Source organism: Gallus gallus, chromosome 1 (genome assembly GCF_016699485.2).
Source record: "Gallus gallus isolate bGalGal1 chromosome 1, bGalGal1.mat.broiler.GRCg7b, whole genome shotgun sequence".
Lineage (NCBI taxonomy): Eukaryota > Metazoa > Chordata > Aves > Galliformes > Phasianidae > Gallus > Gallus gallus.
The window spans coordinates 2246033-2270310 of NC_052532.1; the positions used below are offsets into that span (position 1 = coordinate 2246033).

At 41.8% G+C, this 24278-nt stretch overlaps 1 protein-coding gene and 1 non-coding gene across 2 annotated transcripts in view; both read right to left on the bottom strand.

Moving 5' to 3' along the window:
* EXOC4 (exocyst complex component 4) overlaps positions 1-24278 on the bottom strand; it is a gene marked incomplete at its 5' end in the record, with an annotated part of 409823 nt that overhangs the window by 286412 nt on the left and 99133 nt on the right.
* Positions 1743-1852, bottom strand: MIR6659 (microRNA 6659). The gene has a single exon (NR_105528.1). It is a non-coding gene; the product is annotated as a microRNA 6659 (primary transcript).

The following is a 24278-nucleotide window of genomic DNA, read 5'->3' on the forward strand; positions in this document are numbered from 1 at the left end:
GAACACTGCCAGGGACAGACTGCACCACCTCCCTGGGCAGGCCATCCCAGTGCCTGACCACTCTCTGTGAGAAGTTGTTTTTCCTTAACGAAGACAGCTGGAACATTCAGGTTATACACACAGCCTCTGGTCCTGCACTTAAATGTAGGAAAAAAATCCTCCTTGCTTTTCTTTTAATATTCTGTAAAATGGATTTAACATTCCAAGATACACACTGACTAATTAGCAACACTTGCAAAATATTTCAAGAGCCCTTACAAGATGAGAACAAATAAGAGAAAGGTGTTTTGTGAGCTTGCAGGTGTTTTAAAACTTATAAAGCTGTCAATGGTCCAGAGAAGGGACAGTTAGCATTGTGTATGTGAACTCAGACTAAATGAATCTGAAAAGAGAAACAGAATATAACCAGGAGGTGGAAAACACAGCTAAATGGTGCTGTGTTAAGGAGATTGAACTGTGCGCAGGAGAAGCCTTGGGAATTTTTGGTAATAAACACAACTTCAACTTAGCAATTAAAAAAAAAAAAAAGCATTGATAAAAATAAAGCTGTTCTTAAACTCACAATGTTCCTCCAGCAGTTTCTTTTGGGAGCAGAGATGTAATTGTGTACGAAAAGCTGAAATTACTCTTGTTTGTAAATTGTGCCATGGTTTTCATTTCCCACGTGGCAGTTCTAGGAAAGTTTCAGCAACAATTTGTTGAGAAATAATACACCCTGAAACCCAATGCTACTTATACCATATGTGGATGTAATAAGAAAAAGGTTGTAGTTGTTGGCTGTATCCTAAGTGTAATCCAGCTTGCAAAAATCTAGTGCACCAAAATGCCACTTCTGTAAAGCTAAGACAGAAGAAAATTTGTATGGGGACTGTGGGTTCAATTAAAGCCTTAGACAAACAGCTGTCAACACGTTATTTATCCATAAATACATAAAAATAGCATTACTTTGGTACTAGTGATTTCCATATAGCTACACCTCCCTCCATAAGACCTCACAACATGGAAGATATAAAATACGTCTGTCCTCAGGCGGTCCTTCTGAGCTAGGATGGACTTACATTCATTTTTTTGCTTTCCAGGCTCCACTACAGCCTTAAAACTTCAGGACAGTAGCTAATAAAACCAAATTTAAGCTTATTTTTCAACCTGCCTTGTAGTTGCTGAGTTCCAGTATGAAGCTTTCACCTGCAGATGCTACTGTGGTCATATGGAAGTTCTGGTTGAGTTATAATCATGGAATCATTAAGGTTGGAAAAGACCAATGCCATCACCCAAGTCTAACCATCAACCCATCACTGCAGTGCCCACAAAAACACATCCATTCGAGCGTCATTTTGAATATATGTTACAAACAAATAAAAAAAGAAAAACCGAGATTACTCCCAAAGAATGTTTCTTTGAAACTCACTAAGTCAGCAGTACTGCAAGAAAACTAGCAGGGGATGGAAGCCACCAGGGCATTCTGGTTTAAAGACTCCAATTAAATCCAGGACTCACTAATGAAGAACACCCAGAGGGACTGGTCATTTCCAATACCTGCAATCACAGTTTGTTGTTTCTTTGTTAAGAAAAAGCCTGCATTTTCTTTCTACTTTTTTTTTTTTCTTCAAGTTTTTCTATGTTTATTATTACTTTCATGTAGTCTTTTGAGGAGCTGGCTAGGAAATCAGCTCTGGGGTCAGTTGGGCTCTTGGGAAGGTTATGCTGAAACAGCAGAGCCCTGGCAGGACCCTGGTGCCAGAAGCAAAATGTTAACCTTTAACCAGGTCCGATGGCAGCCAAAGAGCATGGAAGCACCTTTTAGCCACCATCATAACCGGCTAAAGGTTAACTATAACTCTCGACGACAGGGCAGATCTGCCACTGACAAATATTGTAAGGCAGTCTTTCTTCTTCACTTTAACAAGGCTTGTATGCTCCATCACTAATTAAGTCTAATGCCAGTGAACCCTATGGCAGTCCTGACTCCATCATAACACTAACAGCTGGACAAAACCCTTTGAGAAAGCACTATGCTGAGGGAGGAAACATGCCTTACCAAATCAAATCCTTTGGGTGTCCTTTCCTGTATGCAGTGCAAAGCAGCTTGGTAGGGCCTTGCTCATACAGCATCACCAAGAAAGAGCCTGGTCTCCAGTGCAAAAAATGCATTACAAACCTCTTAGCATGATGCTTGTTCCAGCACTGAGCGTTAAATGCACACACACACACGGATGGATGGATGGATGGATGGATATAAATATATTTTCTTAGCGTGGTAACATTGAGATTTACATAGGCAGTTAAATTAGTGTCTGACCAGCTTCATTCTGTCACTTCGGACTCCTGTAATGCCAGTGGGCTCCACTGCTGGTTAACTTGCAATTCCAGCTAATTGCTAATAAATTACTCCTAGCACTGGACTGGAACCTTTTGTGCTCACAGTTAAACAAATAAAACGTCAATCTGGGAAAAGCAAATTATTCTTTAAAGGACACATGGTCAGCCTCCAGGTAGGCAATGAGCCTCCTTCAAATTCAGCAGTGCACTGACAGATTTGATGAATAATAGCAGTAGCAATACTTAATGCTCATAGTTTCTACTTATGCTTGTAATCCACAAGAAAAACAACCATACCAACCAACAAATGTGTTTGGCTTTACGTTCTACACAATATTGAGTCTGAGGCCATTCACTGGCTACTGTGGGAAAGGGCAAAGTTAGGTGTATTTAGAATCACAGCATTATTAAAGCTGGAAAAGACCTCTAAAATCATCTAGTCCAACCATCAATCCATCGCCAATGCTACCCACTTACCATGTCCCTCAGAGACACATCTGCCCTTTTCTTGAATGCCTTCAGGTGACTCCACCACCTCCCTGGGCAGCCTATACCAATGTCTCACCACTCTTTTTGAGAAGTTGTTTTCCTAATATCCAGCATGAACCCCCCCTGGTGCAACTTGAGCCCATTCCCTCTCATCCTGTCACTGTAACCTGGGAGAACAGGCCAACCTCATCTCACCACAACATTTCAGAGAGCTGGAGAGAGTGATGAGGTCTCCCCCTGAGCCTCCTCTTCTCCAGACTGAGCAATCCCAGTTCCCTCAGCTGCTCCCCATCAGACCTGTGCTCCAGACTCTTCATAGCTTCATCACCCTTCTCTGGACATGCTTCAGGGCCTCAACGTCTTTCTTACACTGAGGGGCCCAAAACTGAATGTTCATTGCACTCATGGTTCTCTGCACTAACCACCAGTTCACATCCCCTCCCAGTGAAATGATTTCCCACTTTCCCAATCTTCACAGTCTTATACAGCAATTCTTAAATACTTCCAATCTCACAGTGGGCCTAAGTGTTAATATGAGCAATTCATCAACTTAAACCAGGTTTCTACTCAACCTGTGATACAGTGTGTTTAAGAAAAATAGGGAATAGATGCGTTAACACAATTCAAAAGCATGAGGATAACAACCAGCAAACAGTTAGAAGCCCATGACAAGGCCTGCATTAAACTATCAAGGCCCCATGAAAAATCCAGCTGATGAGACGCTATTTGGCTACACACAGAGCAGTGATTTCCATCCACTTTAATAATCAGAGAGCTCAGATTTACGGTTAAAGTGACATTGATGAACAGGAATGACGCTAATGTGACATTGATGAACCAGAATGACAGTTCAGGCTTGATTAAAATTAGCCGCAGCTCTTCAGCACAGGACAGAAAAAAAAAAAGAAGGGCTTAACATAGCACTTGCAGCTGAAATACTTTCAAAGCAAGAAGAGCACGAGGCAAAGGATAACACTGGGGGAAAGCAGTAAAGGTAACCAACAAAGGGGGTTCTCAAACAAAATCCTGGGGCACCTACACACAATACCTCATAATTAAAGCTCCTAGAGACTTGGCTTTAGCACCCCAGGACTGAAAGCACAAGGCAGGAAGACTTATCAGAAGCTCCAAAGCAACTCAGCACTAGATGTGAAAACAGGGCAGAACAGTTCTGACTGAGAATTAGAAAAATAAAATTATAAAGTTAGATAAGCTGATCCCAACCTTAAAAATCAAGACTCCTAAAAGCACTGGAACAGGTTGTCCAGAGAAGCTGTGGATTCCCCACTGGAGGTGCTGAAGCCCAGGGTGGATGGGATCCTGGACAGCCTGATCCGGTCCTTGGCAACACTGCCCATGGCAGGGGGTTGGAACTAGATGGTCTTTAATGTCCCTTACAAACTAAGCCATTCTATGATTCTATAAAACTGTTTTGAATGGGTAATGCATACCAGCTCATCAAAACTGCCTTAAGGATATTCAGAAAAATGCTAAAGAAAAGATTAAAACACAGATGAGCTCAGGACTGCATTCTGCTCGCTGCCATAAACATGGGGAAGTGCAGAGTGCTGCCCCCAGGGAAGAACAACCCCAGCACCAAAAAAGCTGCAGCATCCAGTTGAAAGCAACTCTGCAGGAAGGGCCTGGGGGTACTGAGCTGAGCATGAGCCAGCAGTGGGTCCTGCTGCTAAGAAGGCCAGTGGTGTTCTTAGCTTCATTAGGCAAAGTATTGCCAGCAGGAAAAGAGAGGTGATCCTGCCCCTCTGTCCAGCACTGGTGGGGCTGCATGTGGAGAACTGGAGCCAGTGCTGGGCTCCCAGTATCAGAGATGCCATGGCACACTGGGTATATAATCAATAGTAAAATCCCTAGGAGAGTGCACAGATTAATCTACGTGAATCATTGAGGATGGGCAAGTTCTGAAGACTGGGAAAAAAGCAATCAGAAGACTGGGAACAGAGGAGAAACTGAGGGTGGGTGGGTAGGCACCTGGAACAGTGTCCAGTTCTAGGCTCCAAGATGGGACAGGCTGACCCAAAGTTCCTCCAACCTGAACCTTTCTGTGATAAAGCCTACATTTAATAAGGCCGCTCATGTACTTTCATCAACAAGTTCAGCTCCATACACTCCATAAACACCAACCCCATCCACAACAAAGTTCTGGGAGCACTGGAGTTACGTATTTGCAGGATAATAGCCTTGTTAACAACTCAGTGCTAATATCTCAGAACGTACAGCATTTACACTGCAGTTAAAAGCAATCTCCCAGATTTTGTTTCCAGCTGTGAATTAGTTGAAATGGCCCTAACCTTCTGTAGTTACATTACTTGTCCCTTTTATATACAAAATATTCTTTCATTCATGATATAATTTCCTAGATTATCCATTATTAAAATTCCCCTCTCGAAAATGAATTTACATCTGAATTATCTCATTACTTCTGAACAAGCCAGTTATTGCCTCTAGTGAACAAAATAATTAGACTTGTGCTCACTGCATTCGAGATCTTCTGCAGCAGTTCCAGTGTAGTCACAGCCCCTGAACACAGAAGTACATAATGCAAAAAGACACAAACATATACATCTGTACAAAACAAGCAAAAGGAGCAGCCTTTTTCTCCTGAATACCGTTCTTTAAATGAATAGGATGGTTCTTAGTGTCTGTATACACACATGTATTAAGAGTGTGCAGTGAAAAACAAAAATTCAAACTCCACTCATCAGTCAGCAAAGAACCTGATCAGATTTGGTTCTCCAAAACCAAAGTCAGAACGTCTCCCTCCACTGACATCTTGTCAATTCTATACCATGGAATCACAAAGATAAAACACTGCTTGCAGATAGGAAATCACAGCATCACCAAGGTTGGAAAAGACCTCCAAGATCATCCAGTCCAACCATCCACCTATCACCAATATTTCCCCATTAAACCACATCCCTCAGTACAACATCGAAATGGTCCTTGAACACCTCCATAATTGGTGATTCCACCACCTCCCTGGGCAGCCTCTTCCAATGCCTCATCATTCTTTCAGAGAAAGAGTTCTTTTCTAGGGGTTGGGGACAGGACAGGTTTTTTAGTGCACCAGATTTTAAGCTACATTCATAGTAGAGAATGCAGAATTAGAATCATTTAAAACTTTCCTCCAAAACCCTGTTATCTTCTCTTTCTATGAACGGTGGTTTTGTCAGTAGGCCCCCAGGTTTCTATTTTTACTACAGTATTCATAAAAATGGTTCAGTACAGAACTGCTATTTTCAGGCTTCACATCACAATGAAATACAACTAATGCTTTCCTGGGCTAAAATATCCTTTACAAAATCAGAATGAGATCTTAAACTTACAGGAGGTTGTTAAATCAAGCAACTGCACGTAGTATCTGCCTGGATGGGTATTCCTGAAGTTCCAAGCTCCAGCATTCAACATCCTTACAACACCAGCCAGCAGTGTGAGGGGTGCACTACTTACCCTGAAGCCATACGTGACATTGGCATCATGTGGAAACAGAATTAATCCAGTGTTTCACCCCAGCAACCAACTTTCCCACCTCATCAACGCTTAGCATTTCTTTTTCAGATGTTTGGGTGTGTAGGAGATATAACATGTGATTCAGGAAGAAGCTATTCTCTGTTGATGTTGACGTTTTTACAAGACTTAGGGATTCCTTTGCTCTCTTGGTCTCTCCAAAAATCGGACGTGGAACTCTCACCCAAATACACACAACCATATACATCGCTGTCACTTATCCCTTTCCATTTATTTGATTATTATTAGCTTTGAAAATCTCTCAGTAATCTGCTGAACTTGGAAATCACTTGACACCCCATGTATGAAATATGATCATTCTATCACTCCGACTACTTTCCTACATTCCTTCCCATATATGTGTCAGCTCTAGCATGCTTTCAGCAGCTAATACATCACAAATCCGCAGGGTCAGAGGCTAATGCTTTATAATATGTCAAAACAGAGCTTCCCAGCCATTTTCAGGTGATATAAATCACTGATCCCAAGCTCTAGTGCTCCTTGCAATAGCAGTTACTAAAAGCAGACCAGAATGGATGGGGGTGAATGGAGTCAAAATGGCAATTTGTGATGCAGATGTTTATGGATCCAGCCCATCCGAACAAGCCTGGGGCAAAGATTAATCCATTTTAAAATCTCTGGTATGTACAACACAGTTATTTCTCTGCAATGAACAGTATCAATGAATAAAACAGAGCTTACCAGTGAGGCTCCTTATGCATTCATTGCCCTAAGAGCATGCATTTCCAAGCATGCCTTACGATGAGCTTGAAGTTATGTAGAAAACACACCTCTTAATACCTTTGTGACTCAAACACTGGACTCCATGAGTCCTTTTTGACAAAGGAGATGAAGTGGAACTAAATAACATCTCTGTACTTCTTACAGCAAGTGACTGAAAGATAAAATGGACAGGGGTACCTCATCATCATTGGATGTTCAGCATCTAAGAGGAATTATGCCCTGCAACCCACATCAACACTACAGAAAGGTACACAGGGAAAAACAAAAGGCAAATGGCCAATGGTAGACCGAACATGACTTCAGCAATGGACAGGTCGATATTCTTTTACATCTACTGCTAGATAAAATAAAGCATATCACATGATTTTCCTTTCCCCATCCTCCCCCCCAAAGAAAAGAACAGAAAATCAGAAGGATAGAGACACAGTTATTTCTTGACCTACCAAATCCTTCTTGTTTAAATCCAATGCCTACATTGCTGCAGTAACAACAGGTTTAGAAACTGGACTTTCAACCAACCATCAGCGGAAGATCAGCTGGAAGCAGAGAACTTCCCCAGGTTACAAAACCCAGCTGGAAGAAGCCTTGCTAAGGCTCACGTTATCAGCACTTGTTAATTATCAGTGCTTTGACTGAATGAATATTAGCACTTAGTTGATACTAAAATTGCTTAAATTATGACTACTAAATTTTATCTTCTTTGGTTCTGTGATAGAGGATCTACTTTGATTCTATGATTATGGAGGTTTGTGGCCCTACCTGCAGCAGGGAGGGTTGGAGTTTGATGATCCTTGAGGTCCCTTCCAACGCAAGCCATTCTATGATTCTATGCTAAGATACTCATTTTTTCCATCTGTAAAGCAGGTCAGATGTCACCTTGCCTTGGCAAATCTTTATTGTAAAATCAGCAGGGTTGGAAAAGACCCCCAAGGTCATCCAGTCCAACTATCTACTTATCACCAATATTTCCCCACTAAGCCACATCCCTCAGTACAACATCTAAACTCTTCTTGAACACCTCCAGGGTTGGCTGCTCCTCGTAAGACTTGTGCTCCAGACTCCTCACCAGCTTCATTGCCCTTCTCTGGACATGCTGCAGGGCCTTGATGTCTTTCTTGCAGCAAAGGACCCACTTTATAATGAACTTTGCTGAAAATCATCACATATCGTAATTCATAGAAGACCAATGAATATCAAGAGCAAAAGGAAAGATGGCAGTGGAAAGGTATTGTTTACATGAACCACTCTGAACCCTAAGATTCTCAGAATAAGCTGTTCTCTTGAAGGAAATGAAGACAAGTGTAGAGAAATGCATGACTTGTGCCTTACGATGAAAACGTGTCTCTGCTGCTCATCTAAATACTGAGAGAGAAGTATAAAACATCTCTCTGAAGAAGTGTCTTTTTCCCAGAGGAGGAAAAGAGCAACCAACTTTCATGCTTAGTGCCCTTACAAATGACTCTGAAGGTGCACGATGAGTGACGCCGGAGGAGCCTGGCTCACAATTCCATTAATGATTTGCAAAGCCTTTCTGCCAGCTGTCAGAACGAATACTCAGCTTTAACCTCAGAAATTTCTGAAGCAAAAAGATTCATTTTTCTATTTCGTAGATAAGTTAACAAGCAGAGAATATCAGATACCCCATATCTGCTTCTGGGGCCTCTCGGATCTTTCAGTGATTCCCTGGATTAGATACAGCAGGAATTTTTCCTGCCACTAACCATTAACAGCACAGTACACAACATATTGGAGTATAATAAAAACAATGCAACCCTCATTTATCAGCTGGATGAAAAGCTGTCAAGGCAATCGGCTGAGTAAGATGACCCATCAAGAAAGACTGAGAAACAGAAGATGAAGAGGTTTGGGTTTCTTTTTCCCTCAGCTAGAAATGATGCACTGCTCAAGCTGCACTACAGACAATTCTAAGTGCAAGGAATTGGAAGGAAAGCTTTTCCTCTCCTTCCTTGCCCCTCTTTCCAGCACTGTTTATGTGAAACGCCTGACAGGCCTTTGTAGTCTGAGTGAGGTTTGAACTTCTCTCATTCACTTCTCCACATGGCCCTGCCTTCCTCCATACAGTCTTATCTTCCAGGATATGCTGCATATGCAATCTAACCAATTACGATTATTTCTCGTCTTTAAATTAATGAGCTGTTTCAAATGGAAGATGAAAAACTAAGTTTCCCCTTCTTTGGGGGAGGGCAATGCAAGACACTGACAGTACCAGATGGCTGCCTTCTTAGAAAGTCAGACAAAGCAAATGCATCCCTGAATGTCCAAAATGTCAGATGCAGCATCAGACAGAAAAGGTCCAAGCAAATGCATATGGTTGTTGCTTCTGAGAAACCATGAACATTTGCTGGTCCTGCCAAATAACTGATCATTTTCCCCTCTCCGATACCCAGAAATTGTTGAGAAATGCTGAGAACACGGAGGTGTCCTGGTCTCACCAGGGAAATTATTTTCTACAGCTGATTTGATCTGAGCCAACATTAACCCAACAGCAGCAGCTGTGCTCAGAAAGCAGAGGATTTCTCTGAAATAGCATTGCACTGACTGTCTCACCGACAAGTTCTGTTAGCCTATAAAACCCAAACCACTGCTAATTTGATGAGTGGAGAAAAGCTAAGCTCACGGCCAAGCAGCAAATCAAAGTGTCAGCTCAGGGGTATTGACTGGGAGCAGAAAACAGCGTGGTTGAAACACACACAACTTCCCCACCACCACCTACGTGGATCAGGTTATTTTTAAATGCCTCAGTTAAGGTGCTCCTGACAGCTGTGTTCAGAGCCCAGCACTAGCTGAAATAATTATAGGCAATGGCTGCAGCCTGCACTGCTGCCACCTAAGCTAGTTTTGCTCTTCGGTATGAAGATTTATATTTTCCTCAACAAGCCCTAACAGCAGTATCTGATCAATTTAACTCAAAACCACTTTGTTGCAAGAAATCTGTCTCTGCCTCTGTTGATGCTATTTCCTTGAGAAGAGCAGAAGAGATCTTAGGAGGTGTGTAAAGGCTTCCCAGTGCTCACAGTGTACAACCAACCTGCTCTGTAGGCAGCCTGGTTCAGCATCCAGACCAGCTCCAGCAGCCACCTATTCTCCTTTGCACTTAAGATACCTATTCCCACTTCTAGGAGTGCTGAAAAAAAACACATGGATGTTTATGTATAAAACTTCTTAAACAAGTAAAAAAATCACATCATTAGCCTGTAACTGTAGCCTAAATTTCTAAGGGAAGTAAGGTCGATGCTTCTGTTTTTCTTGACTCTCCAGCCTCCTCATCCTAAAACAGTAAATCCTAGCCTTTTCAGTAACTGAAGGGGGGCTATGAGAAAAAAAATGGGACAGACTCTTCAGCAGTCTGTTGTAACAGGACAAGGGAAAATGGTTTCAAACTAAAAGAGAAGAGATTTAGATTGGATACAAGAAAAAGGTGTTTCACAGTAAGGGTGATGAAGCACTGGAACAGGCTGCCCAGAGAGATGGTGGACTCTCCATCCCTGGAGACATTCAGGGTCAGGCTGGATTAGGCTGTGAGCACCTGATGGAGCTGTACGTGTCCCTGTTCATTGCAGGGGAGTTGGACCAGATGACCTTAAAGGGTCCCTTCCAACTCAAATGATTCTATACTCTTCAATGAATCTCACATCTGTGGTTTTTTTTTTTAATGTAAATGCATAAGATTCCTCTTTGCTGCTAGATTACATAGGAAAGGAATCTTGTAGAATTTCTTTCTCCCTCTAACTAATCATCACAGCTTGAGGAGTGCTGCTGTGGTGTGGCTATAGGACATTCATTACTATTGTTGACAGAGGAGGATCAGAGGATAGTCGGGCTCTGGAACCGGCTTCCCAGGGCAGTGATCACGGCACCAAGCTTGTCAGAGCTCAGTAAATATCTGGACAGTGCCCTCAGACACACGGTCTGATTTTTGGGTGGTGCCTCATGGAGCCAGCAGTTGGATTTGATGATCCTTCTGGGCCCCTTCCAACTTGGGATATGCTATGATTCTATGACTTTTGGGACGTCATGAAATTAAGCAGAGGTGTAGAGACCTCTGGAATACGACACTGCTGAAAGGTTCATTAAAGACTGGAAGGTGGAGGCAAGAAACCCCAGATGAACATCCCACCTGAAGGAAAAACTCAACTCATTCCCTTCTTTCCATGAGACAAGAAAGAATACGATGGCTCCAAGACCTTTGCTGTAAGCCAATGCTCCCATGCTGTTGAAAAGCAGTAGTTTCACCAACATCACATACCCTCCAAATAACTCAAACTCTTATTTATACCCAATGTATTCCTTAAGAAGGAATCTTTCTGCAACATCATAGGAAAGTACACCGTTTCCCCTCCTCCTCATGTATTTGAATTACGTATGAACGCAAGAAATTCAAATGAAAATTATTCAACTTTGCTTTTCCTTTACCACTCAGTGAATTCATTCAATGAAATTCAGAAGCTGTACATGGATTTCTTAAAAGGTCAGGCACCACAACCAGAGGAAAGCTATTTTCCATTCATCTCTACAGCAATCAAGGGCTCAGCCTTGCCAGAACACAAACACTGTGGCGTGTTTTGTGACATTTCTGATACTCCGAGGAAGAGTGGAAGTATTTTAAAGCAAAACAGGTCAGTTATTTGACTTTGAAAGTCAAGTTCTACTTTTAAATAAAAGAAAATACAAAAACTATGCATCCAAACTTTCAGGGCTCATTGTTTTTCTTCAAGTGATGCTTTTCAGAGCCTTGAAAAGGAGCTCTCAACCAGGGACTGGCTGATCAAAACAGGGAGAAAAAAAATGGTGACAAAAAATATCTGCGCCAGCATAACTATTAAAGGAAAGCTGCATTTTTTCCTAATGCCTGATGTTCTTTGAAGACATTTTCCTTTTCTCTCAATACGCTGTCTGTTGTGTTGCTTTATATTCCTCCCATGCCTGTCCATCTGTGCTTCTGCTCAACCCCAAGAGATCAATGCTCCTGGCTGCTGGCCCACACACAGCCATGGTACAAACACCCAGCCAAGGAGCCACTGGGATAAGTGGTGACAGTGGGAACATTCGGCTCCAGTTCTGCTTCTTGTTGGCATCTGGCAAATCTAAAACACAAAGGACTATAAACCAGACATGTATAAACCAGACATCAGACGCTGAGCCCTAACCTCCCACCCACAAATCCACACCTACTATTCTAAATGATGGTGTTTGTCAAAAAGACCTTTTTCCACCTGATGTCAGAGTAATGGAAAACAGCTCTATATCCAGTTAAGAGAGACACTCTAATTTGGTACCTTTAAGCCTCAACACTCAAGCAGCTTGCCTTACTATTAAAATGGGTATTTATTCTTTCCATGGGAATGCCATTGCAGCCAGTCATTAGAAAAGGGTTCCTTGTACAGCACAGTAATCATGTCAAAACAGTTTATTCCCATCTACTTATTTAACTTGCCTTTGCAGAATTAATGTTTTCTACCTGCGTTCAATGCTAGTTATGTTTTCATTGCACGTTATAATTTCAGCATACAAAGGTTACAGCTTAACTTAGGTGAAACTACAGTTCCTCTCAGGTGAAGCCCAACTCTGCTGAGATCACTCTTGAACCTCTTGGCCTTCCAGGCACTCAAAACAACGCACCCAGAGGCACTTACTCTATTTTTGATCACAGCAAGAGAAGCTGCATAATAAAAGCAACAGCACACAGAAACTAATGAATGTCTGTATCAGTATTCAGAAAACAAAGAATTGCCAACAGCATTTGCAAATGCTATTTCTTTATATTATGGATAGCTATAACAGTACTCTGAAGAACATTTCAGAATGTTTCTTGGTAGCAAGACAAGTGAGGAAATGAAGGAAACCAGAGCCTAGAGAGGTGTTACAACAGTTAAAATTAACATGCAACATAGCAGAAGGTTAGCATCAAGCCTACTTGGGGTTAGGAGCAACACGACTGTCTTTTAAGACATGAAATGGACTGAGATTTAGGCCTGCCAACTTCCCAAATAAGGTAAGAGAAACAGATAATGAGAAGATGACTTCTCATTTATTCAGATCTCCAGAGAAATTGGTTATTTTCTGCTGTGCTGTTGCTCCATGTAGTATGACTGATGCTACCTGAAATGTGAAAAGCTGTTTGCAATATTGAAGTCTACACTGAGAAGTACTTGCACGAAAACTGACAAAGCTCTCCAGTTCTATTCTCTGCTAAATCCAATTTCTGATTATGTTGCCTAAGAATACAGATGTACCTTCACTGGTGTTGCCACTTGGTCACACTGAGCCAGTGCAACTAAGAGAAAATGAGGCTATTCCTACTCCTTCTGAACAGCAGCACAATCCCCTGTTAACTGCCAATCTTTTTTATCAGGGCAAATCTGTCAAGAGCAATGGTGCTGTGCACATACCCCTGACAGCACAGAGAAGAATGGCCTTCCAGTGGTTTGGTTAACAGCAGAACTCATGCGTGTTTCCCAAGTACTTATTAAATTATCACAGAATGGATATTTTGGATATCATGGAATGGGTTGGAAGGGACCTAAAGATGATCCAGTTCCAACCCTCCCCACCCTCCCTTTCCCCCCACATTGGACAAGGTTGCCACCCAGCAGATCAGGCTGTCCAGGGACCCATCCAACATGGACTTGGGCATCTTAAGGGATGGAGCAACCATAACCCACAACCTCTGTGGACACCCTGTTCCAGTGCCTCACCACCCTTGGAGTACCAAATTTCTTCCTAACATCCAATCTCAATTTTCCCACTCTTAGTTTACAGCCATTCCCTCTTGTCCTGTCCACCATCAGATCATGTAAAAAGTCGGTCCCCATCCTGCTTGTAAGCTCCCTTCAAGTACTGGAACGCCACTATGAAGTCTCCACAGAGCCTTCTCTTCTCACCACCAACTCCCTCAGCCTTTCTTCATAGGAAAGGAGCTCCAGCTCTCCGAGTATCTTCATGGCCTCCTTTGGACCCGCTCCAACAGCTCGGTGTCTTTCTTGTGACTGGGGCCACAGACCCACATGCAGTACTCCAGACGGGGTCTCATGAGGGCAGAGTAGAGGGGACAGTCACCTCCCTCCCTGCTGCCACATCTCTGTTGATGCAGCTCAGGATACAGTTGGCCTTCCAGGCTGCATCTACCAGATTTTTCATCTACCAGAACCAAGTCCTTCTCTGCAGGACTGCTTTCAATGAGTCCTTCTCCCTGTGCGTAGACATATCTGGGATTGCCCTGACCCACGTGCAACATCCTGCAGAGAGATTATGAAACAGTTCTCGTACAGAGTTGCATGCCATCCTAGAAAATCATAACACTGCTTCAATATCAGATCCTGCAGCAGAATAAAGTTTGCCTGCACCTAATTGAAGGCTTAGACAAGATCAATACAGCCTCACTCTTTCTCACTGTCACTTTCCAGGATGTAGAAGACTGGAAACTATCTGGTATTAATCAAAGAGGGTGTGCATAGAAGGGCTAAAATCTACAAGGCAAAACAGACATCTCTCCTCTTACTTTATATACATAAGTTACCCCAAAAGTAGTGCCTCCTACTTATTTTCATGGAAACAACAACAGATACAAAGAGCACAATAACACTGCTTGATAGAGTCAATTCTCAGCCACAAAACACTATTTTTCAACACAGTCACCACCATTAGTGATGCAATTTCACCGGCAATCAATAAGAACCTTCGTTCCATGCACGCAAAAACAGGCACCAGTGGAGGTGTCCCACTGTTTCACAGCAGCTATTATGAAATCTTTTCCAGGAAAATCTTGTCCATGGAGTCCATCTTTCAACAGCCCAAACAGAAGTTAGAAGGCACCAAATCTGAATTATACGGTGGGTGTAGTAGGACAGTCCAGCCAAGACTGGCAATGTACTCCACCGACTTCAAACTGCTTCGGGGCCTGGCATTATCACTCTGCAAAAGAAAGGTTGCCTTCTCCTCTGGCCTGACTCGGGAATTTTGAGCCTTCAAGCTTACCAAACATCACAGTGTAGAGGTCAGAGCTGACAGTTTGTCTGGGTTCCACAAAATCCAGAAGGATCAGCCCTTTTCCATCAGAAAAAAAAAAACAGTGCTCATCACTTTACCCACTGAAGGCTGCGTCGTCTTCTTCCATGTGGAATTCACATGCCACCACTCCACGGACTGCCATTTTGACCCCAACTGATAGTGGTGACACAGCATCTCATCGCTGGCAACGATGCGACCCAGGAAGCTGTCACCTTCAGCCTCATGTTAGCTCTATAGCTCCTGACAAACTTGCATACAGTTTTCTTTTTGTTTCTGTGTGAGGGCTCATGGGACCCACCCACTGCAAGCTTCACAATATTCCAACATTGCTACCACTGTTTCCAAAGCACTGAAGCTGATATTCAGCACAGTTTGCAGTTCCCTAGTTGTAATCTGCCAGCTCGTGAGGATGAGGTGATCAAGACACTCTACATTTAGTGATGTGACAGCTGAATGTGGCCATCTCGAATGTGGCTTGTCTTTCAAGTTGCTGTTGCCACTGCTGAAACACCACTCACCACCTCATTGTGCTCACATCCACTGTTTGGTCTCCATAAATGTCCAGCATGCATCAATGAACGCCAACGGATGCCATTTTTTCCTGCACAGAAGAATTCAGTGACATGCCTTTGCTTCATACACACTTTCATGTCAAGACACAATTTTGTCAGATTGCCCATCTCTTATACGGCAACAAAATGTAATGGAGTATTGGTGGGAAGGTTCAACTTTTACTGCCATACCACCAACATCCATCTCTGACTTCACGGACAACATAATAAGAGGCATTACTTTCAGAGCAGTCATTGTAGATGTTCCTCCAATAGACTACTAGCTAGAAGGAAAAAAAAATAACAGAAAGAAAAAAAAGGAAAAAAACAGTAGAAAATGATATTAGGAAAATAGTTTGGAAGTCAAGCATGGCAGTCTTTTCTAGGTAAATCTTCTAGGTCAAATCCCTGCTGTGCTGCTCCCTAGGAACAACAGCAACTGGATACCAAGTGCACAATTTCTGTTTTTTTTTCCAGTAATTTTCAATGTTTCTGAGAAAAAAAAAGGAAAAAATGAAGTCAAAATACTACTATCTTTTGGTCTTTGGCATATGCACTATCAGAAAGCATTAAGTGAGTTAAATACATTAGATAACTGTAATAATCTGCACTCAGGATGCAGAGTAATGGAGTCTTGCATCAAGGCCTGGAATTAACCTGCTTAATTTCACTGGTATTACATCCACCACATCCATCCCCTCACTCTGCTTCCTAACTGCATCATTAACTTCTTACACAGACAATCAAACTTATCATTCCTGCTTGACACTTTTTCATCAAAAATGTATTATAATTTGCTTATCCAATGCCATTTGCATCAACTTCCTATTAAAATGGAGAGAAGGAGGTTTTAATCTTCTTCCCCTACATTTAATTCAATTGTATGGCATTACTTACTTGTAATGACTCTTCTCAGTGCATAAGACATGCTTTATGCTTGTTATAGACAAACCTGGAAGGTTCAACATCCAGTAAAGAAGAAAAGGTATGGAAAAAAAAAACAAAAAAGGATTAAATATAGCATATTTTGTATTGTGAATAAGGTTTGCACTGTTGTACACTCCCCAGCCCCCAAGACAACTGATTTCCTACAATCCAAGAAATAACTGGCGGGTGTATCACTCAATACCTAAAACCAACATAACACTGCTCAGAACATTTCTAACATAATCTACCAGATCAGTCAAGAAAAAGAAACCAGCTGGGACTAATGTGGATTTCATCTACTTTAGTGGGTAAGGAGGAAAATTCATTTGTATGCTCCTTTTGTGATTTAATAATACATGATTTACTGGATTGGTTATTAAATACAGAGTCAACATTAAAAACAGAAAAGACTCCCTACAGTCATGTTTTTCACCTAAAGACTGGCTCTGTATAGCCAGGAAGGTCAGCTTTGCTTTACTAGACCAGATAGCAAAGGTGTAAAAGCAATGCTTTCTGCACTCTTCCAATGATGACACTATAAAGCTTTCCATTAATGCAGCTAACTGTTACTTTATCAAAACAGGTCTGAAATAGACACATACATGTAAAAGGCAGCACACAGTGGCAAATAGCACAGATGTTAGAGGTATTGCTGCCATCTGTTACAGCAACAAAACGTAACGTATGTTGGTGGGAAAGTTCAACCTCTACTGCCATACCACCAAAATCCACCTCTGATATCATGGGCCAAGATCATAAAAGAGGAAACATCACTTTCTGAGCAGTCATCATATATATAACAGCAGCCATTACCTAATCCACAGTCTTAGATGTCCAGAGTACTTAATATCTCTTTCCAACACACCACCGAGGTTTCTGTGCATAGACTGTAATTTTCCAAAGGAGTAAGAAGAATAGGATTCAGGAATGCTGAAACCTTATAAAGACCAGCTGAGGGAGCAGGGATTGTACAGTCTGGAGAAGAGAAGATCAAGGGTGATCTTAATGCTCCTTACAACTGCCTGAAGGGAGGTTGTGGTGAGATGGGGGTCGGCCTCTCCTCCCATGTAACTAGTGATGGGATGAGAACGAATGGCCTCAAGTTGTACCAGAGGAGACTCAGGTTGGATGTTAGGAAAAACCTGGAGAGAGCAGTCAGGTGCTGGAACGGGCTACCCAGGGAGGTGGTGGAATCACCGATCCTGAAGGTGTTCAAGAAACATTTAGATGTTGTACTGAGGGACATGGTTTAATGGGAAGTACCGGTGATAGGTGGATAGTTGGACTGGATGATCTTAGAGGTCTTTTCCAACCTTGGTGACTCTACGATTCTATGATTCTTTTAGTTTCCAGACAAGAGACGCTTTATTTTTCTCCTACTTCAGGCACATTTGTTCTCAATATTTCAGATCTCTATCCCCACTCAATAGGAGAAAATAACATTTATTCTCCCATTTTTTTCTTTGTAGTTGTAGCACCTGTAATGGGGTAAAATGCTTTTTGTCATACAAAGGTGAAGGCTAAGCTACAGTGGGCTATTTTTTGTTAAATTTCTAAATTGGATCCTCCAGTTACAAAAGCAGTCTTTAAAATAGACCTTTTAGCTAGACAAATTTCTCCTACCTGCAGGATACCAGGTGAAATTAAGGTGTGCAGTGTCACAGTGCCATTCCCACATAGGCCGGTGGCTCAGGTTACCCGGCCCAACTCCGCATGCCCGTAGGAACACAAAGCAGCCTTGGTCTGATTCTGAACAGTTCAGACACAGAAATGCATGAACCAGTCATTATCTCTGGATGAAAAATGTAGGCTCCAAAAAAGAAGCAAGTAACCGATGATTATTAATAAGGAAAATAGAGCACTTAACTATAACACAAACCAAGATAAGCCCAAAAAGCAATTATATAAAGTTGTATAAATGAAATGAATACCTAAAACAACAAGAGGAAAAAAGAGCTATAAATAATGTCAGTAAAAGCCATCCTTGGCTTTTATCTTTAATATGCTACTCTACATTCCAAACAGGCTCGAAGAGAATACACCGGTAGGAAGACACTGTATAATTACAAACACAATATAAAAGCAGAGATAAGTGCTCAGACTGGTATGGTTAATGTAATAATGCTAAACTGGTCTATTGAAACTAAAAATTATAGGCTGACATTTGTGTTTGTAAGAGTAATGCAGCTGGGTATTCAGGCAGAGCACACCTCCTTATCGCACCTCTAAATAAACATTTGACTTCCTCCAGTTATCAAGCATGCTGACAGAGGAAGGAAAAGTCTTTTGTGGAGTCTTTTTTCCCCCAGATACGTGGAATACTCAACACAGCACTGAACTCATCAATTAGGGATAAGAGATAGGTATTAGCACCGCCAGGAGTGTCAGATACATGCGTGGAAACATACCTTGTGATACATCCTCCCCTCTTTATATATACACACGCACCAGCTATTAGCACTAATGGAGTCCTAAGCACTTCTCATCCTGGGAACTAATTAGAAAGCAAAAGATTTCAAGAAAAACAGATTGTGAGGTGAAGGTGGCATTTTGGGATATCTGAGGGCTGATTAGGTCAGACAGGAGACTCCATGTAAAGAAATTACCATTGGTGAATTATTTATTTTTTGCTTTCTGTATCACCCTGCTCACCTACAAACTAATTCAAATGACAAAAAAATAAAAATAAAAAAATAGAATAAAATTGAGATAGAAACAATGCTTGGAATGATACAGCTTGTTGTTCTGGCAACAGAAGGCTGCTTCCTATGCAATGTGCCATAGTGGTACCTCGCCAGCTAATTCAGACGTCAGAGCATTTTTCCTCACTCCTCCTCCCCCCCTCAAAAGCAATACATCTCACAACTAAGAAAGATTTTTGCATACAAAACCACAATTCTCAAAAAATCTTGTTTTAGATCATTTGACTTGGAAGGGACCCTTAAGGGCTATTTAGTCCAACACTCCTGCAATGAACAGGGACACCCACAGCTCCATAAGGTGAAGAGACCCCTTCTAACGATCCAGAGTGTGTCCAGGAATTCCTGCCTGGGACATTTAAAGTATGAGACTGAGCACAGTCTCTCCTAACTCAGTCTACTTTTTCCCTGCTGTAAAATTCCTCATTGAGCTCTATCCCATCTTCCAACAGCAGGGCCACTAAGATGATCAGAGGGCTGGAGCACCTCTCCTATGAAGAAAGGTGGAGGGAACTGGGCTTGTTTAGTTTGGAGAAGAGAAGGCTCCAGGGAGACCTCATTGTGCCCTTCCAATACTTGAAGGGAGCGTATAAACAGGAAGGGGAACGGCTCTTTACGAGGGTAGATAGTGATAGGACAAGGGGGAATAGCTTTAAACTAAGAAAGGGGAGGTTTAGGTTAGATGTTAGGAGGAAGTTTTTCACCCAGAGGGTGGTGACGCACTGGAACAGGTTGCCCAAGGAGGCTGTGGATGCCCTGTTGCTGGAGGCATTCAAGGCCAGGCTGGATGTGGCTCTGGGCAGCCTGGTCTGGTGGTTGGCAATGCTGCACATAGCAGGGGGGTTGGAACCAGATGATCATTGTGGTCCTTTTCAACCCAGGCCGTTCTATGATTTCATGATTCCTGAAATACTTCTCTATTTTATGATTCTGTAAGGTCACTGAGAAACTGCCTGCTTCTCTTGAGTTGAAATAACTAACAAAAAAAAAAAAAAAAACCCAAAAACAAACAAACAAACAAAAAGCTGGCACATTTTCAGATGAAGTGGGATTTGATTGCTTTCTGCATGGTAATTATCCTTAAAGCGTAGTAACGCCCTCCTGGCTGTGCATACCACAAAAAACATTCAACGCTTTGCCCCCTGAACTCCCACAGACTTTAGAATTTGCCTGCTTGGTGCAAATAACTTTTAGTCAACTATAATGAAATGCTCACGCTCCAACAGTAGCTAAAAAGGCATTATTTCCCATGGTTGGCAACTGACCCGGAGCATCATGAGATCCTACAAGCACACGGCGGTCACATGCTGCTTCCTTACTTAACCTGAGGTCATGCCAAAGTGGCGTCTTACCTTGCTGAGAGAAAAGCACTCAGTGCACTATAAACCAATTATTACAGGAATTATAGCTTTTCCGCAGAGTATCAACACATCTCTTATTATAAAAAAATACACAGTTATAATCTAGGGAAGAGGCCATTTGAAATCACTTACATATTCATTAAGCAGACAAAGAAAGTGCCATTTGCTACATTTGCTCACACATTTCTAGATGCCATTGAGGTGCAGTGAATACAGTGCTTATGCAAGGGATCTCATCCAATAACTACTGATGACAATTAAGTCAAACACAGCCACATGATCAGTGCAATTAAAATTCCCAAAGAGGAGCACAGATGCACTCTAAGCCCCCAGTCACTTAGAATATTTTTGATATTATGTAAAAAAAAAAAAAAAATCCAACTACTGAGCATTATTATACTATTAAGTAATTACAATGAAATTTGAAAACACTAATGAGATCTTCAGAGAGTATTTGCTGTACCCACTATTTAGAGGAAAAAGAAACAATCTGGGTTTCTTTGGCAAACTTGGAACAATCTCCCTCAAGCAGCTGCAATAGTTTTTCTTAATGAAGAAAACAAACAGAAAAATCTGGTTTTAACAACTTCTCTGTATTCGGGGTGACCGCGTGGCAACAGATACGTGACAATTTGGGTAATGCACACAGAGATCAGGAATTTAAATTCAGAGCCTGGTGTGCCTGTGCATGAAAGGATCTGCAAAATCCACTCTCAGTGTGGGGACTGGTTACCTTCCCTGTCCTCTTTTTCTTTTTCTTCTTCCTTATAAATGAAATTAGATACAGATGTGGCACATTAGTAAGGATAAAGCATTGCCAATTGTGTTTGGTGTCCATTCAGATGGCTGCTCCTGGAAAAAAAAAGCTTCAAGCACACACTCCTCTCCTGAAACAAGCCAATAGATCCAATGCTGACAGCATCAGTCACTTGCTGAAACTGTGAACCCACTGACAAAGAAGGATCAATTGTCATCAGCAGTCAGAAGTATCACCATTTTAAAAGGAGACTGGATGGGAACTGAACGCAAAGTATCCACAGAACAGAATCCACAACAAGAAACGACAGCCGGAGGGCTCCAAAAAGTCCTGGCACTCCAAAATGCCCCAGAATGAAGGAAATGTCTTTCATTTTGTCTTAAACTCTTTTTTTTTTTTTTTTTTTATTTTTGACAGTTAAAATAGAAAGAGTTGACTTAGAACCCTTCCTAGGCATCCCTCACTTCAACAATCCCGTATCAAGCCCAGGTTTATCTACAGCTTATCCAGAGAAGTCTAAACCTAGAGTCTAAGACTTATGAACTCTTAGTCTAAGAGTCTAGACTTATGTATAACTCCAGTAAAAGGACATGCAAAGCTGCTAGGAAATCAGAAGAGACACCTCTGACCTCACAGTCCTGCTTTTGCCTTTGTGTCAGGTGACAGCCTTGCCCAGGACATGTCCCAAACATCAGCTGGCCACAAAGGTCACTACTAGGGAGCCTGTGCAAATCACACTGCTGTTACCTGGCCAGAGATGGCTAAATACAGGTACGGTTTGAGACGAAGAGACTCATTCTCAGAACAATGTTATTCATTACATCATTTTTCCGTTCATGTGTCCAATTTCAGACTTGTGAGGCCAAGTCAAACTGGACTAACAACGAAACAAGCTACTGGAGATGTAGCTAACATGCACAGCATTGTCTTTTTGTGATCTCCTCAATCTTGTGTCCCTTGTAACGTAATCAAAATGATAATATGGCTCTGCTGTACTGCAGAGTACAACTCTGATGGCATTCAGGCTCCATGAACACCAACAAAAAGCCACAAAATGAGAGACCTAAAAGCCTATTGGCATAAAGCTTCAAAGCTTCTGGTGCTTCTCATGGGCGTTCTTTCACCATCTCCAATCTCTACAAAAGTAGCAGCTGACCATCCATATTCTACCGTTATAACCTGATAAAAAGCATTCTATTACATTCTCCTTGTCTTCTGACTATAAAATATTCTAATACTGTGAATGTTATATTAAGGGAAAAAAAAACGTTAACAACAATTTATGCACTTAGTCCCAAAAGCCCTCCACAAACTGGTAGCCTTTGTATCTTCAAAACTCCACATCACTTCATTGATTAACATCAGCTTTTTATTCTATAAAAGGGAATCCCCTACTCAATGAACAACTCTCTCTCTAGGAAAACCAGAACATAACGTATACGTGAAAGCTGCTGTCATTTTTTGTCATAATTTCAAAACTATTGCACAAAACAGAATGGCAGTGCTGCACCTAAAATTCTTATCTTGGATAGAAAGAATAGCAACTACCATAAAAGTATGTAATATTTTAATCCCCTAATTAGGTAAGAATCAGTTTCTTCACAACAGTTTCTTCCTTATTAAGAAGGAATTCAAGACATCTACAGATCCTCCAACTGTTATTCTAACTCTAAGCCACGAAAGTCTTTCAAGCATCTGGCGTGTTTTATGCTCCATGGCAGCTTCTTTAGCTTCGAATCGAATGATTTATTACCATATAACCTGAGCCACTGATGAGATTATGCTGCCAATTTGTGCCTTCTTTGCATAGCGAGGTCTCCTGGATCCCAGGCTTTGGACTGAACGTGGTGAATCTCAATTAAAGGGCGACCTTTACCAGACAAGGGAAATGTTAATTCATGCTCACCTAAATGGTTTTAACCCTACTTGGAAGCAGGGCTCTCTAAAGCTGCCCACCACTTTGTCACTGTAAAGTTTCATTTCCACATTATCAAGATAAAAATCTCTTCAGCGTAAAAAAACATTATATATCCATCAGTCAAAGCCAAAAATCCAAATGCTAATATAGCTGTCCCTGGTGCATTTTTTATGCCACTTGAAAAACAACAGTTTCACATTTTTCAGGGACTTCAAACACAGATTAGAAGCATTAGAATGACAAGGCCAGAGATTAAACACTTCTTTACCACTGAACAGGTACAAGACAAGGCAAGAGCAACGGCTTCTGCTTCCACACTCACCCTTAAGGCACGTATTGTAATTTGCCATAGCTCGTGATAGCTGGTTGCTTTCTTTAGCTGTCTCAGCTTGCAGGATATACAACTCGAAGAAAAGACAGTTCGGCCTCCCAGATAACTCTTAGACTTATTTTTTTTAATTAGGATTAGCTACTCTATCAAGCAAGAGAAATGAAAGCAATGTTTCAGCACTGTACTTAACGTCTCCCAAATTAAGTTGGGGAACACAAAACAGTTCCCCAAATGACAGACAGGCAACTAAGAATTTGACTCGCATAAAGAAATGGATATGGGCAAACTTCAGTAAAAGAAAAAAGATATTACTTAAAAATCCAAGTGTCACTAAAATTTCATCATAGAATAGAATCATAGAATGGCCTGGGTTGAAAAGGACCACAATGATCATCCAGTTTCAATCCCCTGCTATATGCAGGGATGCCAACCACCAGACCAGGCTGCCCAGAGCCACATCCAGCCTGGCCTTCAATGCCTCCAGCAACAGGGCATCCACAACCTCCTTGGGCAACCTGTTCCAGTGCGTCACCACCCTCTGGGTGAAAAACTTCCTCCTAATATCCAACCTAAACCTCCCCTTTCTTAGTTTAAAACCATTCCCCCTTGACCTATCGCTATCCACCCTC